This window comes from Pseudophryne corroboree, chromosome 4 (assembly GCF_028390025.1).
Source record: "Pseudophryne corroboree isolate aPseCor3 chromosome 4, aPseCor3.hap2, whole genome shotgun sequence".
NCBI lineage: Eukaryota > Metazoa > Chordata > Amphibia > Anura > Myobatrachidae > Pseudophryne > Pseudophryne corroboree.
The window spans coordinates 236590736-236604924 of NC_086447.1; the positions used below are offsets into that span (position 1 = coordinate 236590736).

General features: G+C 43.3%; 3 pseudogenes; 2 read left to right on the forward strand and 1 right to left on the reverse strand.

Annotated features, from left to right (window-relative positions):
• Positions 1 to 346: 346 nt before the first annotated feature.
• LOC134912750 (5S ribosomal RNA) lies at positions 347 to 465 on the reverse strand (annotated as a pseudogene).
• A 6294-nt stretch (positions 466 to 6759) lies between these two features.
• LOC134912822 (5S ribosomal RNA) lies at positions 6760 to 6878 on the forward strand (annotated as a pseudogene).
• A 6840-nt stretch (positions 6879 to 13718) lies between these two features.
• Positions 13719 to 13837, forward strand: LOC134912753 (5S ribosomal RNA; annotated as a pseudogene).
• The last annotated feature ends 352 nt before the right edge of the window (positions 13838 to 14189 follow it).

The window sequence follows — 14189 nt, forward strand, 5'->3', positions numbered from 1 at the left end:
TGGCCAATCAGACTGAACAGGTTGAGGTGTGTATAAACCACAACCAAAGTTGAACGCTTGAAAGAGAATTAAAATGTTCTGGTTAGTCTCTATTGGCAGACTTCAGGAGGGATGTAGACACTATTTCTCTACATCCTTTTCCTATCCAACCAGCACAAGCTCTGCTTGTATTAATAGGACCCAAAAGGTCAATGTACCGAGATGTTGTGAGGAGTATGGATCCTGATTGGTATTTGACCAATTGGATCTATGACGTAACAAGAGAGACGGTACGGAAGGTAAGCAATAGAAATGAATATAGAAGAACATGGTGATCCTGCTGTTGGCTTGGAGTCGAGAAGGTCACGAATTACAACACTGGGTATTCTCTGGGGGTCACCCTCACAGATACTGACCCAGCCCACCACTGTTTTGCTTCCAAGATCGGACGAGATCGGGCTCTATCAGTGGGGTATGGTAGTAATATCTCGGGCCTACTTGTGGCCGACTCGCCAATGAGAGTGCACCTAAATAAGAGGGGAGGGGTGAGGGGGGGGGGGTTGGGAGGGAAGAAAAGAAGAAAAGAGTGGGGTAGGGGGGACAGAAAAAATGGGCGGATCTGCTGTCTATGTTAGGCACAGGATGGACCTGTGGATCATGGATGAGAGTCCGCAGATGTGTATAAAAAGGGGGGGGGGAAAGGAGCTGGGGAGAGAGAGAGAAGAAGGAAGAGAAAACCGAATGAAGATGACAGATATCCTCTGGTATCAAATACAGGATTTGTCAGAATTGTCAGCAACTAGGCATAGGTCAAATTGACTGGCAATATTGGGTACATTCCGTGGTCACTTAGATTCAAAATAATGTATGGACAAAAGATTAATATCATGACCTAGTGTCATTAAACAAAGTCAAGAATGATAGGACATAGGTCAGATTCACTGGAAATGCTGCACAGTGCTAAAATGCCTGCCTAGTATACAGATATCAAGGTAATTGACAATCAGAGTATTTTACAGTATGCTCCTATTAGCAGTATAAAAAATAGGAGAAAAAAGCAGAAAAAAGCAAGCTTTTGCACATGCTATTTAACCGAGTACAATTACTAATAATTCTCTCGTCAGTGCTATTTTAAATGGAGCAACAGAGTTGTACTACCGGCCTAGTATACAGATTTCATGTTGAATTGTGCTCCTATTAGCAATGTAACACATAGGTGGGAAAGCAAGCTTCTGTGCATGCTGATTGATTGGATATAATTGCCAACATGTTTTTAAAAAAAGGGAAAAAAGAGTGGGAAGAGAGGAAAAAAAAAAGGGAGGGTAAAACTAGAAAAAAGAAACTAGAAAAAATAGGAAGAGGAGGTACGGAGAGTTTCTTTAGATGGATAATTCTGGGTGTAGCAGTCTTAGTCCAGATCCCTGGACTGCTCTACTTAGGCTAGATATAGAAATTCTCATGAAATGGATAGAGAAAGGTGTACCGGTCCCTGCCCAGGTCCCTGGGTCAGTCACTCAGATGACAAGGTGCAAAATGTTCTCCTCAGGTCCTTAGTACATGTTGACAAAGATTCATGCTGGAGTCCTGGGATAGGTCAGGCTGGAAAACGCGTTTCACCCGTCCTGCGGGCTTGTTCACTTCCAATGCTGCTGGTGTGATGTGTAGATTAAGGTTTAAATACCTGTATAGGCAGTAGGCAGCCAATAGCTGCCTTGGGCTGGAGCACCTAATAATGAACATCAACCTCCGCTGTGTTCGCCGGAAGTGATGTGTTGGAATCGGTTGCTAGGCAACCTGTGATTCGAACCTTATATAACTGATACGTAAAGAGGAGAAGAGGGTGTTATTGGGCTTTTGTATTGTTATTCAAAGGTCCTCGTTAGTACAGTATGTTGATGCATTAAGGCCGCTGAAATAGCGGCTTATCCGTGCTCGTTACTCCCAACCCCGGACCCTGATGCGATACGTCATATCCGGTATGGTCTAGCGTCGCGTTGCTAGGATGCAGGGCGTCCTAGACCGCCTAGGATGACGTGATCGTTACGGGGGAATCATATGGGACGTAGAAGCGTCCTATCACCTAGCAACAGAGTACACACCGGGCATTAATTCTACCCTGCAGACGGGGCTGTTAGGAGGAGAGCAAAAATAAATAAATAAATAAACCAAAGGGGGAAAAAAGGGGGGGCTAAGGTATACATGGGTGATCGTAGAAATTAATAGATACAGGGGTAATCGGATTGTAGGTTGCTAAAATAAATTAATGACAGGAGGGAAAATAGGATTTAGGTGATATCTACTGATATGACATATAAAATATTTACTCACGAAAGGATGATGGTAGGATTATTACAGGGGAGATGGAGATAAGAGTGATAAGAAAGAGATTGTGACCATTTGAATAGGGAAAATTGAAAGAAGGGTGTTTGGAAGTGAAGGTATAATGAAAATGAAAGTTTGTTGTTTTGGTATAATACCTGATTTACATAAAGTATGTGTATATAAAAACATGTAATAGAGGGTAATGTGTAGCATACGCCGTCTGGTTAAACACGGATAGGCAGAGGGGAATAGATGATGGATTACAGGAAAGGGAAAGAAGTGGTAAATCCGGTGGTAAGGCCCACCGTGGAGGTGAGAGTGATTATCCTTATAATAAATGTGAGAAATTGGAAAAACTGTACGGAGGTGAAACAGCTAGAAAATTAGGTGAACTTGTGGGTCAGTTTAAAAACGTGGTTATAGGTGACTGCGGGATTGCATGTCCCGTCAATTATATAGTGATCGTAACCGGAGGAAGGAGGTGGAGAGGGGAGAGAGGGAGGGAGGGAAGGGGGTGGGGTGTATGATTGCTGTGAGATAAATTAGATGAGAGAGAGGGGGGGCGGGGGAAAAAGTGTATTGTGGAGGAGGGGGAAGGGAATGTTTAATTAATAGGGGGGGGGTTGAAAAATGAGAGGGATATGGATGGGGGGGAAGGGGGAGGGGAGAGGGGGGAAAAGAAGGCGGGGGGGTGAGGGGGAAAGGGGGGGGGGTTGGATAGGGGGAGGAGAGTGAAAGAGGGAAAGAAAGAGACAAAGGGTGGGGAAAAGGGGAAAAAAGGGGGAAAGGGGATTGTGGAAAGGGGAGGGGTGAGTGCAGTTGATGGATCGCTAGAGGTAGGTAACTGAGTACGTTCTATTGTTTGTAAAGGCTGTAGAGTGGTATGTCCTGACCATTTACATTCAGAGTGTGTTTAGAGGAAGACACTATAATTTATGCTCTCATTGAGGCCCATGGGTTTATAGGTGTTTAATTTAAATATCCACTCAGTTTCTTTTTTTAGCAGTTCTTTTGTCAAGTCCCCTCCTCTAATGCCTAACTGAACTTTTTCCAAGCCAAAGACTCTGAGATCTTTTTGAAAGTCTGTGTTGCAAGCATGAAAATGCCTGGCGACCGATGTCAATTTTCTCATACGTGTTAGGTCACTGGCAGCATTACGGCAGGTTCCCACATGTTCCAAGATCCGTTCCTTGAATTTCCGGGTCGTCATTCCAACATACCTCAAATTGCAGCTACATTCAATGCAGTAGATCAGACCTTGGGTGCTACAGTTGAAAAATTCTTTGATATGTACTGATTGCCCGTAACGATCTGTTATTGTATTGATTTTGGCTATCTGGGGACAGGCTTTGCAATGTCCACATGGAAAAGTGCCCCGTAAGGTGTTAGGCCTGATTGTTTTAGATTGAAAATGACTCTGTACAAGGAGTCCCTGATGTTACCTGACCTCCTCCAGCTCATTTGGATATTGGTATCTATCCATGGTGCCAGGGTTCCATCAAGTTGAAGTATAGGGAGGTGTTTTTCAATTGCTTTCTTGATCTGTCTCCATTCCGAACAGAAGGTTCCAATGAATCTGATCTTATCATCTTGTTTTTTTGGGGTCTTGGTTGAGAAGATGAGAGTGTTTCTAGGTGTCTTGTTTACTTCGTTATATGCTCGTTTGAGAGACCTTTTGCTGTACCCCCTCTCGTGCAGCCGGCGAGACAATTCCTGGCTTTTACATTTAAACACAACATCTTCGGAACAGTTTCTTCGGAGTCTAAGAAACTCCCCTTTCGGTATGTTCTCCACCGTTGGCGGGAAATGTGCACTAGTTTGGAGCAATAGGCTGTTGGTGGATGTCTCTTTTCCCCACCCTTTGTCTCTTTCTTTCCCTCTTTCACTCGTCTCCCCCTATCCAAACCCCCCCCTTTTCCCCTCCCCCCCGCCTTCTTTTCCCCCCTCTCCCCACCCCCCTTCCCCCCATCCATATCCCTCTCATTTTTCAAACCCCCCGTATTAATTAAACATTCCCTTCCCCCTCCTCCACAATACACTTTTTTCCCCCGCCCCCCTCTCTCTCATCTAATTTATCTCACAGCAATCATACACCCCACCCCCTTCCCTCCCTCCCTCTCTCCCCTCTCCACCTCCTTCCTCCGGTTACGATCACTATATAATTGACGGGACACGCAATCCCGCAGTCACCTATAACCACGTTTAAATTGACCCACAAGTTCTCCTAATTTTCTAGTTGTTTCACCTCCGTACAGTTTTTCCAATTTCTCACATTTATTATAAGGATAATCACTCTCACCTCCACGGTGGGCCTTACCACCGGATTTACCACTTCTCTCCCTTTCCTATAATCCATCATCTATTCCCCTCTGCCTATCCGTGTTTAACCACACGGCGTATGCTACACATTACCCTCTATTACATGTTTTTATATACACATACTTTATGCAAATCAGGTATTATACCAAAACAACAAACTTTAATTTTTATTATACCTTCACTTCCAAACACCCTTCTTTCAATTTTCCCTATTCTAATGGTCACAATCTCTTTCTTATCACTCTTATCTCCATCTCCCCTGTAATAATCCTACCATCATCCTTTCGTGAGTAAATATTTTATATGTCATATCAGTAGATATCACCTAAATCCTATTTTCCCTCCTGTCATTAATTTCTTTTAGCAACCTACAATCCGATTACCCCTGTATCTATTAATTTCTACGATCACCCATGTATACCTTAGCCCCCCCCTTTTCCCCCCCTTCGGTTTATTTATTTATTTATTTATGCTCTCCTCCTAACAGCCCCGTCTGCAGGGTAGAATTAATGCCCGGTGTGTACTCTGTTGCTAGGTGATAGGACGCTTCTACGTCCCATATGATTCCCCCGTAACGATCACGTCATCCTAGGCAGTCTAGGACGCCCTGCATCCTAGCAACGCGACGCTAGACCATACCGGATATGTCGTATCGCATCAGGGTCCGGGGTTGGGAGTAACGAGCATGGATAAGCCGCTATTTCAGCGGCCTTAATGCATCAACATACTGTACTAACGAGGACCTTTGAATAACAATACAAAAGCCCAATAACACCCTCTTCTCCTCTTTTACGTATCAGTTACAGTATATAAGGTTCGAATCACAGGTTGCCTAGCAACCGATACCAACACATCACTTCCGGCGAACACAGCGGAGGTTGATGTTCATTATTAGGTGCTCCAGCCCAAGGCAGCTATTGGCTGCCTACTGCCTATACAGGTATTTAAACCTTAATCTACACATCACACCAGCAGCATTGGAAGTGAACAAGCCCGCAGGATGGGTGAAACGCGTTTTCCAGCCTGACCTATCCCAGGACTCCAGCATGAATCTTTGTCAACATGTACTAAGGACCTGAGGAGAACATTTTGCACCTTGTCATCTGAGTGACTGACCCAGGGACCTGGGCAGGGACCGGTACACCTTTCTCTATCCATTTCATGAGAATTTCTATATCTAGCCTAAGTAGAGCAGTCCAGGGATCTGGACTAAGACTGCTACACCCAGAATTATCCATCTAAAGAAACTCTCCGTACCTCCTCTTCCTATTTTTTCTAGATTTTTATTCTAGTTTTACCCTCCTTTTTTTTTTTTTTTCTCTCTTCCCACTCTTTTTTCCCTTTTTTTAAAAACATGTTGGCAATTATATCCAATCAATCAGCATGCACAGAAGCTTGCTTTCCCACCTATGTGTTACATTGCTAATAGGAGCACAATTCAACATGAAATCTGTATACTAGGCTGGTAGTACAACTCTGTTGCTTCATTTAAAATAGCACTGACGAGAGAATTATTAGTAATTGTACTTGGTTAAATAACATGTGCAAAAGCTTGCTTTTTTCTGCTTTTTTCTCCTATTTTTTATACTGCTAATAGGAGCATACTGTAAAATACTCTGATTGTCAATTACCTTGATATCTGTATACTAGGCAGGCATTTTAGCACTGTGCAGCATTTCCAATGAATCTGACCTATGTCCTATCATTCTTGACTTTGTTTAATGACACTAGGTCATGATATTAATCTTTTGTCCATACATTATTTTGAATCTCTGTGACCACGGAATGTACCCAATATTGCCAGTCAATTTGACCTATGCCTAGTTGCTGACAATTCTGACAAATCCTGTATTTGATACCAGAGGATATCTGTCATCTTCATTCGGTTTTCTCTTCCTTCTTCTCTCTCTCTCCCCAGTTCCTTCCCCCCCCCCCCTTTTTATACACATCTGCGGACTCTCATCCATGATCCACAGGTCCATCCTGTGCCTAACATAGACAGCAGATCTGCCCATTTTTTCTGTCCCCCCTACCCCACTCTTTTCTTCTTTTCTTCCCTTCCCAACCCCCCCCCCCCTCCCCCTCCCCTCTTATTTAGGTGCACTCTCATTGGCGAGTCGGCCACAAGTAGGCCCGAGATATTACTACCATACCCCACTGATAGAGCCCGATCTCGTCTGATCTTGGAAGCAAAACAGTGGTGGGCTGGGTCAGTATCTGTGAGGGTGACCCCCAGAGAATACCCAGTGTTGTAATTCGTGACCTTCTCGACTCCAAGCCAACAGCAGGATTACCATTTTCTTCTATATTCATTTCTATTGTTTACCTTCCGTACCGTCTCTCTTGTTACGTCATAGATCCAATTGGTCAAATACCAATCAGGATCCATACTCCTCACAACATCTCGGTACATTGACCTTTTGGGTCCTATTAATACAAGCAGAGCTTGTGCTGGTTGGATAGGAAAAGGATGTAGAGAAATAGTGTCTACATCCCTCCTGAAGTCTGCCAATAGAGACTAACCAGAACATTTTAATTCTCTTTCAAGCGTTCAACTTTGGTTGTGGTTTATACACACCTCAACCTGTTCAGTCTGATTGGCCACATCAACAGATATGGTATCCCTTAGAGGAGTTGATGGGCTTAATCATGACTGTAGGCAGTAATACAGACTGTCAAGAATGAATTCAGTGTGGTGAATTACATAAGTGTGGATTTTTCTTAGATTGAATAGTAAATAAAAGTTATGTTTTAATATCGTCATATCAACTAATACATAAAACAAGAGTGCACCCACACAAGAGTCTTCTGTATTTTTCTCTTTTCCCAGTTTGTCTCTGACTCTGGGTGCACCACCAGACTCTACAATTACAACACGAATTATACGTGCATATTAGATGCTATTCTGGTACTGTAGTATTATTATTATTATACATTATCCTTTGGAACCTTTAGAATACTGGTGCGGAATCACGTCTACTTTGTGAGATACTCTGTTTTTCTGACCATCCGGTCAGCTTCCGATTCCAGCACGGTTAGGTTACAATTCCTTATCATCATATTACCAATTAGGGAATCTTATTCCCTAGGCCTACTACATTCTTATCCCGATATCCGCCAGACACCACGCTTTAAGCAATGACCTCGTTTTCACTTAAGTCTGAATTATTGAGACGTAGGAACACAGAAAACTTCGAGGACCTCTTTACTGACATAGAGGATCCTGACCGGACCTCAACAGACTGGAAAAATCCTCTGTCTAAACTTCATAAAACATTACAAAGAAGAATTTGCTTAACCTGGGATACTACTACTCTGCAGAATTATATTAAACACAAAATAGTACCCAGGGGCCTTAGACCAAAAATCTTCCCATCTTTTCCTCTTGCAACAGCTAGCCTCAAAGCCGAATGGGAGGCTGCTCTTCTTAAATGTTCCAGTGATTTACTCCACATATTGGTCAAACATGACACACTGATCCTTGATCAAGTCGAAAAAGAGATAGAAGAACTGGGTAAAAATCTTGAAAAATGGGAGAAAGACCTCCCATTCCAGACCACTTTTGAAAAAATAAAAAAAGACCTAGAAACATATGAGAGTGGTATTAAGGACCGTAAAAGGAACAAACTTCAGAGGGACAAACACGATTTTACCCTGAGTAATATTTTTAGATGGAACTCGAGACCTATCAGGAACAGAGATAGGAGACAGACGGAAGACCCCACGTTTTCAGAATTTGAGTCCTCTATGAGTGACGACTCAGGGAATGAACCCATAAGAGATACACATTTATCTTATGACACAGACGATCAGGAAGTCTCACCTTATTTTTTAGGCCGAGGCCAGAAACAAAGAGGCCGAACTCGAAACACAGACCGACTAGGAGGGGGAGGAAAAAGAGACAAGGGAAGAAACAATCATTGGGACACACCCAGAACCTTGAGATACCCGGAACGGCAGAGGAAGGTACGCTGAATCCATCTACTACTGATCATTTGCAAGTCATCAACTTATCCAACAGAACAATTTCCCCGGAACAAAAGAAAGTGCTGAGCAAGGGTTTATCCTTCTCTCCCACAAAACCATTTGATCGGTTTTTGTTGGAAAAAGACTGGCGTCTTTTTGGGAGAAAATTACTCCTAAAGAAATTCTTTAGTGACCAAAAATCCAGATAAGGGGAAGCCGAGGGAGTCTCCAATCTGAACATGGAAGACTTGGAAATGATACAAATTTTAGAAGATCTGCAATCAGAACAGAACCCGACAGCTGGACCCAGAGACCAACCAAAATGTAGGGCCAAATCGACATTTTTTCCACCGGATAACAACAGTCCGGAAATCCGGGTTTTTCTGGACATGGTCTCAAAAGAATTTGATTTGATAAAATATCGAAGAGACCAGAAATACTACTATTTTCCTCAAAATCTGTCCCATGATGAGAAAGAAGCACTGAGACAAATAAGAGAATGGAAAGACGTGATAATAAAGCCATCAGATAAAGGGGGAAACATAGTGCTCTGGCCCGTAGACATGTATGTGACAGAAGCATTGAGACAATTAAAACAAACTGCATGCTACAAAAGGCTACTTAACAATCCAACCACCCGATTCCTGAATGAATACACCAACCTTATTGGAGAAGCACTATCGTCAGGAACCATCACCAAACAAGAACATGCCTACCTCTCCGTGAAAAACCCTAGAATACCCACTTTCTATTTACTACCCAAAACGCACAAAGATTTAAACAAACCCCCCGGAAGACCTATTATGTCAGGCAATGGGGGTCTCCTTGAACAGCCAAGCCGTTTCCTTGACCTACATCTCCGCGAATATGTCCTACAATTACCCTCTTATCTGCAAGACACTTCAGACTTACTCCGGAAAATCCACGATATTACATTTGAGGACAGCTTCTTTTTGGTGACCTTGGACGTGGAGGCACTTTATACTAGCATCGAACATAAGGCTGGCCTAAATGCGACCAAGTTCTTCCTGGAAAATAATGAACGAGGAGATTTCGGTGATTTTTTTATACTCCCTACTTGCCTTCGTGTTAGAAAAGAACTATTTCACATTTCAGGAACAATTTTACCTCCAGGTCAGAGGGACAGCCATGGGGGCAGCATGTGCGCCTACGTACGCTAACTTGTTTCTAGGCTGGTGGGAGCAGAAGTACGTTTTCACTGACACCAACAATCTATATACGGAACATGTCATGCTATGGCTCCGATATATAGATGACATTTTTGTCATCTGGGATGGGGAGCTGAATCTCCTAATGGAATTTATCCAGCTCCTCAATAACAACGACCTCAACATAAGACTTACACACACCATCAATTAGGAAAAAGTGGCCTTTCTCGACATTAATATTTACAAATCCACCACAGGTAGCCTGTCTACAGAACTCTACCGGAAAGAGACATCCACCAACAGCCTATTGTTCCAAACTAGTGCACATTTCCCGCCAACGGTGGAGAACATACCGAAAAGGGAGGTTTCTTAGACTCCAAAGAAACTGTTCCGAAGATGTTGTGTTTAAATGTAAAAGCCAGGAATTGTCTCGCCGGCTGCACGAGAGGGGGTACAGCAAAAGGTCTCTCAAACGAGCATATAACGAAGTAAACAAGACACCTAGAAACACTCTCATCTTCTCAACCAAGACCCCAAAAAAACAAGATGATAAGATCAGATTCATTGGAACCTTCTGTTCGGAATGGAGACAGATCAAGAAAGCAATTGAAAAACACCTCCCTATACTTCAACTTGATGGAACCCTGGCACCATGGATAGATACCAATATCCAAATGAGCTGGAGGAGGTCAGGTAACATCAGGGACCTCCTTGTACCGAGTCATTTTCAATCTAAAACAATCAGGCCTAACACCTTACAGGGCACTTTTCCATGTGGACATTGCAAAGCCTGTCCCCAGATAGCCAAAATCAATACAATAACAGATCGTTACGGGCAACCAGTACATATCAAAGAATTTTTCAACTGTAGCACCCAAGGTCTGATTTACTGCATTGAATGTAGCTGCAATTTGAGGTATGTTGGAATGACGACCCGGAAATTCAAGGAACGGATCTTGGAACATGTGGGAACCTGCCGTAATGCTGCCAGTGACCTAACACGTATGAGAAAATTGACATCGGTCGCCAGGCATTTTCATGCTTGCCACAAAGACTTTCAAAAAGATCTCAGAGTCTTTGGCTTGGAAAAAGTTCAGTTAGGCATTAGAAGAGGGGACTTGACAAAAGAACTGCTAAAAAAAGAAACTGAGTGGATATTTAAATTAAACACCTATAAACCCATGGGCCTCAATGAGAGCATAAATTATAGTGTCTTCCTCTAAACACACTCTGAATGTAAATGGTCAGGACATACCACTCTACAGCCTTTACAAACAATAGAACGTACTCAGTTACCTACCTCTAGCGATCCATCAACTGCACTCACCCCTCCCCTTTCCACAATCCCCTTTCCCCCTTTTTTCCCCTTTTCCCCACCCTTTGTCTCTTTCTTTCCCTCTTTCACTCTCCTCCCCCTATCCAAACCCCCCCCTTTTCCCCTCCCCCCGCCTTCTTTCCCCCCCTCTCCCCTCCCCCCTCCCCCCCCCATCCATATCCCTCTCATTTTTCAACCCCCCCTATTAATTAAACATTCCCTTCCCCCTCCTCCACAATACACTTTTCCCCCCCGCCCCCCCCTCTCTCTCATCTAATTTATCTCACAGCAATCATACACCCCACCCCCTTCCCTCCCTCCCTCTCTCCCCTCTCCACCTCCTTCCTCCGGTTAAGATCACTATATAATTGACGGGACACGCAATCCCGCAGTCACCTATAACCACGTTTAAACTGACCCACAAGTTCTCCTAATTTTCTAGTTGTTTCACCTCCGTACAGTTTTTCCAATTTCTCACATTTATTATAAGGATAATCACTCTCACCTCCACGGTGGGCCTTACCACCGGATTTACCACTTCTCTCCCTTTCCTATAATCCATCATCTATTCCCCTCTGCCTATCCGTGTTTAACCACACGGCGTATGCTACACATTACCCTCTATTACATGTTTTTATATACACATACTTTATGTAAATCAGGTATTATACCAAAACAACAAACTTTCATTTTTATTATACCTTCACTTCCAAACACCCTTCTTTCAATTTTCCCTATTCTAATGGTCACAATCTCTTTCTTATCACTCTTATCTCCATCTCCCCTGTAATAATCCTACCATCATCCTTTCGTGAGTAAATATTTTATATGTCATATCAGTAGATATCACCTAAATCCTATTTTCCCTCCTGTCATTAATTTCTTTTAGCAACCTACAATCCGATTACCCCTGTATCTATTAATTTCTACGATCACCCATGTATACCTTAGCCCCCCCTTTTTCTCCCCTTCGGTTTATTTATTTATTTATTTATTTTTGCTCTCCTCCTAACAGCCCCGTCTGCAGGGTAGAATTAATGCCCGGTGTGTACTCTGTTGCTAGGTGATAGGACGCTTCTACGTCCCATATGATTCCCCCGTAACGATCACGTCATCCTAGGCGGTCTAGGACGCCCTGCATCCTAGCAACGCGACGCTAGACCATACCGGATATGACGTATCGCATCAGGGTCCGGGGTTGGGAGTAACGAGCACGGATAAGCCGCTATTTCAGCGGCCTTAATGCATCAACATACTGTACTAACGAGGACCTTTGAATAACAATACAAAAGCCCAATAACACCCTCTTCTCCTCTTTTACGTATCAGTTATATAAGGTTCGAATCACAGGTTGCCTAGCAACCGATTCCAACACATCACTTCCGGCGAACACAGCGGAGGTTGATGTTCATTATTAGGTGCTCCAGCCCAAGGCAGCTATTGGCTGCCTACTGCCTATACAGGTATTTAAACCTTAATCTACACATCACACCAGCAGCATTGGAAGTGAACAAGCCCGCAGGACGGGTGAAACGCGTTTTCCAGCCTGACCTATCCCAGGACTCCAGCATGAATCTTTGTCAACATGCACTAAGGACCTGAGGAGAACATTTTGCACCTTGTCATCTGAGTGACTGACCCAGGGACCTGGGCAGGGACCGGTACACCTTTCTCTATCCATTTCATGAGAATTTCTATATCTAGCCTAAGTAGAGCAGTCCAGGGATCTGGACTAAGACTGCTACACCAAGAATTATCCATCTAAAGAAACTCTCCGTACCTCCTCTTCCTATTTTTTCTAGTTTTTTTTTCTAGTTTTACCCTCCTTTTTTTTTTCTCTCTTCCCACTCTTTTTCCCCTTTTTTTTAAAAACATGTTGGCAATTATATCCAATCAATCAGCATGCACAGAAGCTTGCTTTCCCACCTATGTGTTACATTGCTAATAGGAGCACAATTCAACATGAAATCTGTATACTAGGCCGGTAGTACAACTCTGTTGCTCCATTTAAAATAGCACTGACGAGAGAATTATTAGTAATTGTACTCGGTTAAATAGCATGTGCAAAAGCTTGCTTTTTTCTGCTTTTTTCTCCTATTTTTTATACTGCTAATAGGAGCATACTGTAAAATACTCTGATTGTCAATTACCTTGATATCTGTATACTAGGCAGGCATTTTAGCACTGTGCAGCATTTCCAGTGAATCTGACCTATGTCCTATAATTCTTGACTTTGTTTAATGACACTAGGTCATGATATTAATCTTTTGTCCATACATTATTTTGAATCTAAGTGACCACGGAATGTACCCAATATTGCCAGTCAATTTGACCTATGCCTAGTTGCTGACAATTCTGACAAATCCTGTATTTGATACCAGAGGATATCTGTCATCTTCATTCGGTTTTCTCTTCCTTCTTCTCTCTCTCTCCCCAGCTCCTCCCCCCCCCCCCCTTTTTATACACATCTGCAGACTCTCATCCATGATCCACAGGTCCATCCTGTGCCTAACATAGACAGCAGATCCGCCCATTTTTTCTGTCCCCCTACCCCACTCTTTTCTTCTTTTCTTCCCTTCCCAACCCCCCCCCTCCCCTCTTATTTAGGTGCACTCTCATTGGCGAGTCGGCCACAAGTAGGCCCGAGATATTACTACCATACCCCACTGATAGAGCCCGATCTCGTCCGATCTTGGAAGCAAAACAGTGGTGGGCTGGGTCAGTATCTGTGAGGGTGACCCCCAGAGAATACCCAGTGTTGTAATTCGTGACCTTCTCGACTCCAAGCCAACAGCAGGATCACCATTTTCTTCTATATTCATTTCTATTGCTTACCTTCCGTACCGTCTCTCTTGTTACGTCATAGATCCAATTGGTCAAATACCAATCAGGATCCATAATCCTCACAACATCTCGGTACATTGACCTTTTGGGTCCTATTAATACAAGCAGAGCTTGCGCTAGTTGGATAGGAAAAGGATGTAGAGAAATAGTGTCTACATCCCTCCTAAAGTCTGCCAATAGAGACTAACCAGAACATTTTAATTCTGGCCCTCATTCCGAGTTGTCCGCTCGGTAAAAATCTTCGCATCGCAGCGATTTTCCGCTTAATGCGCATG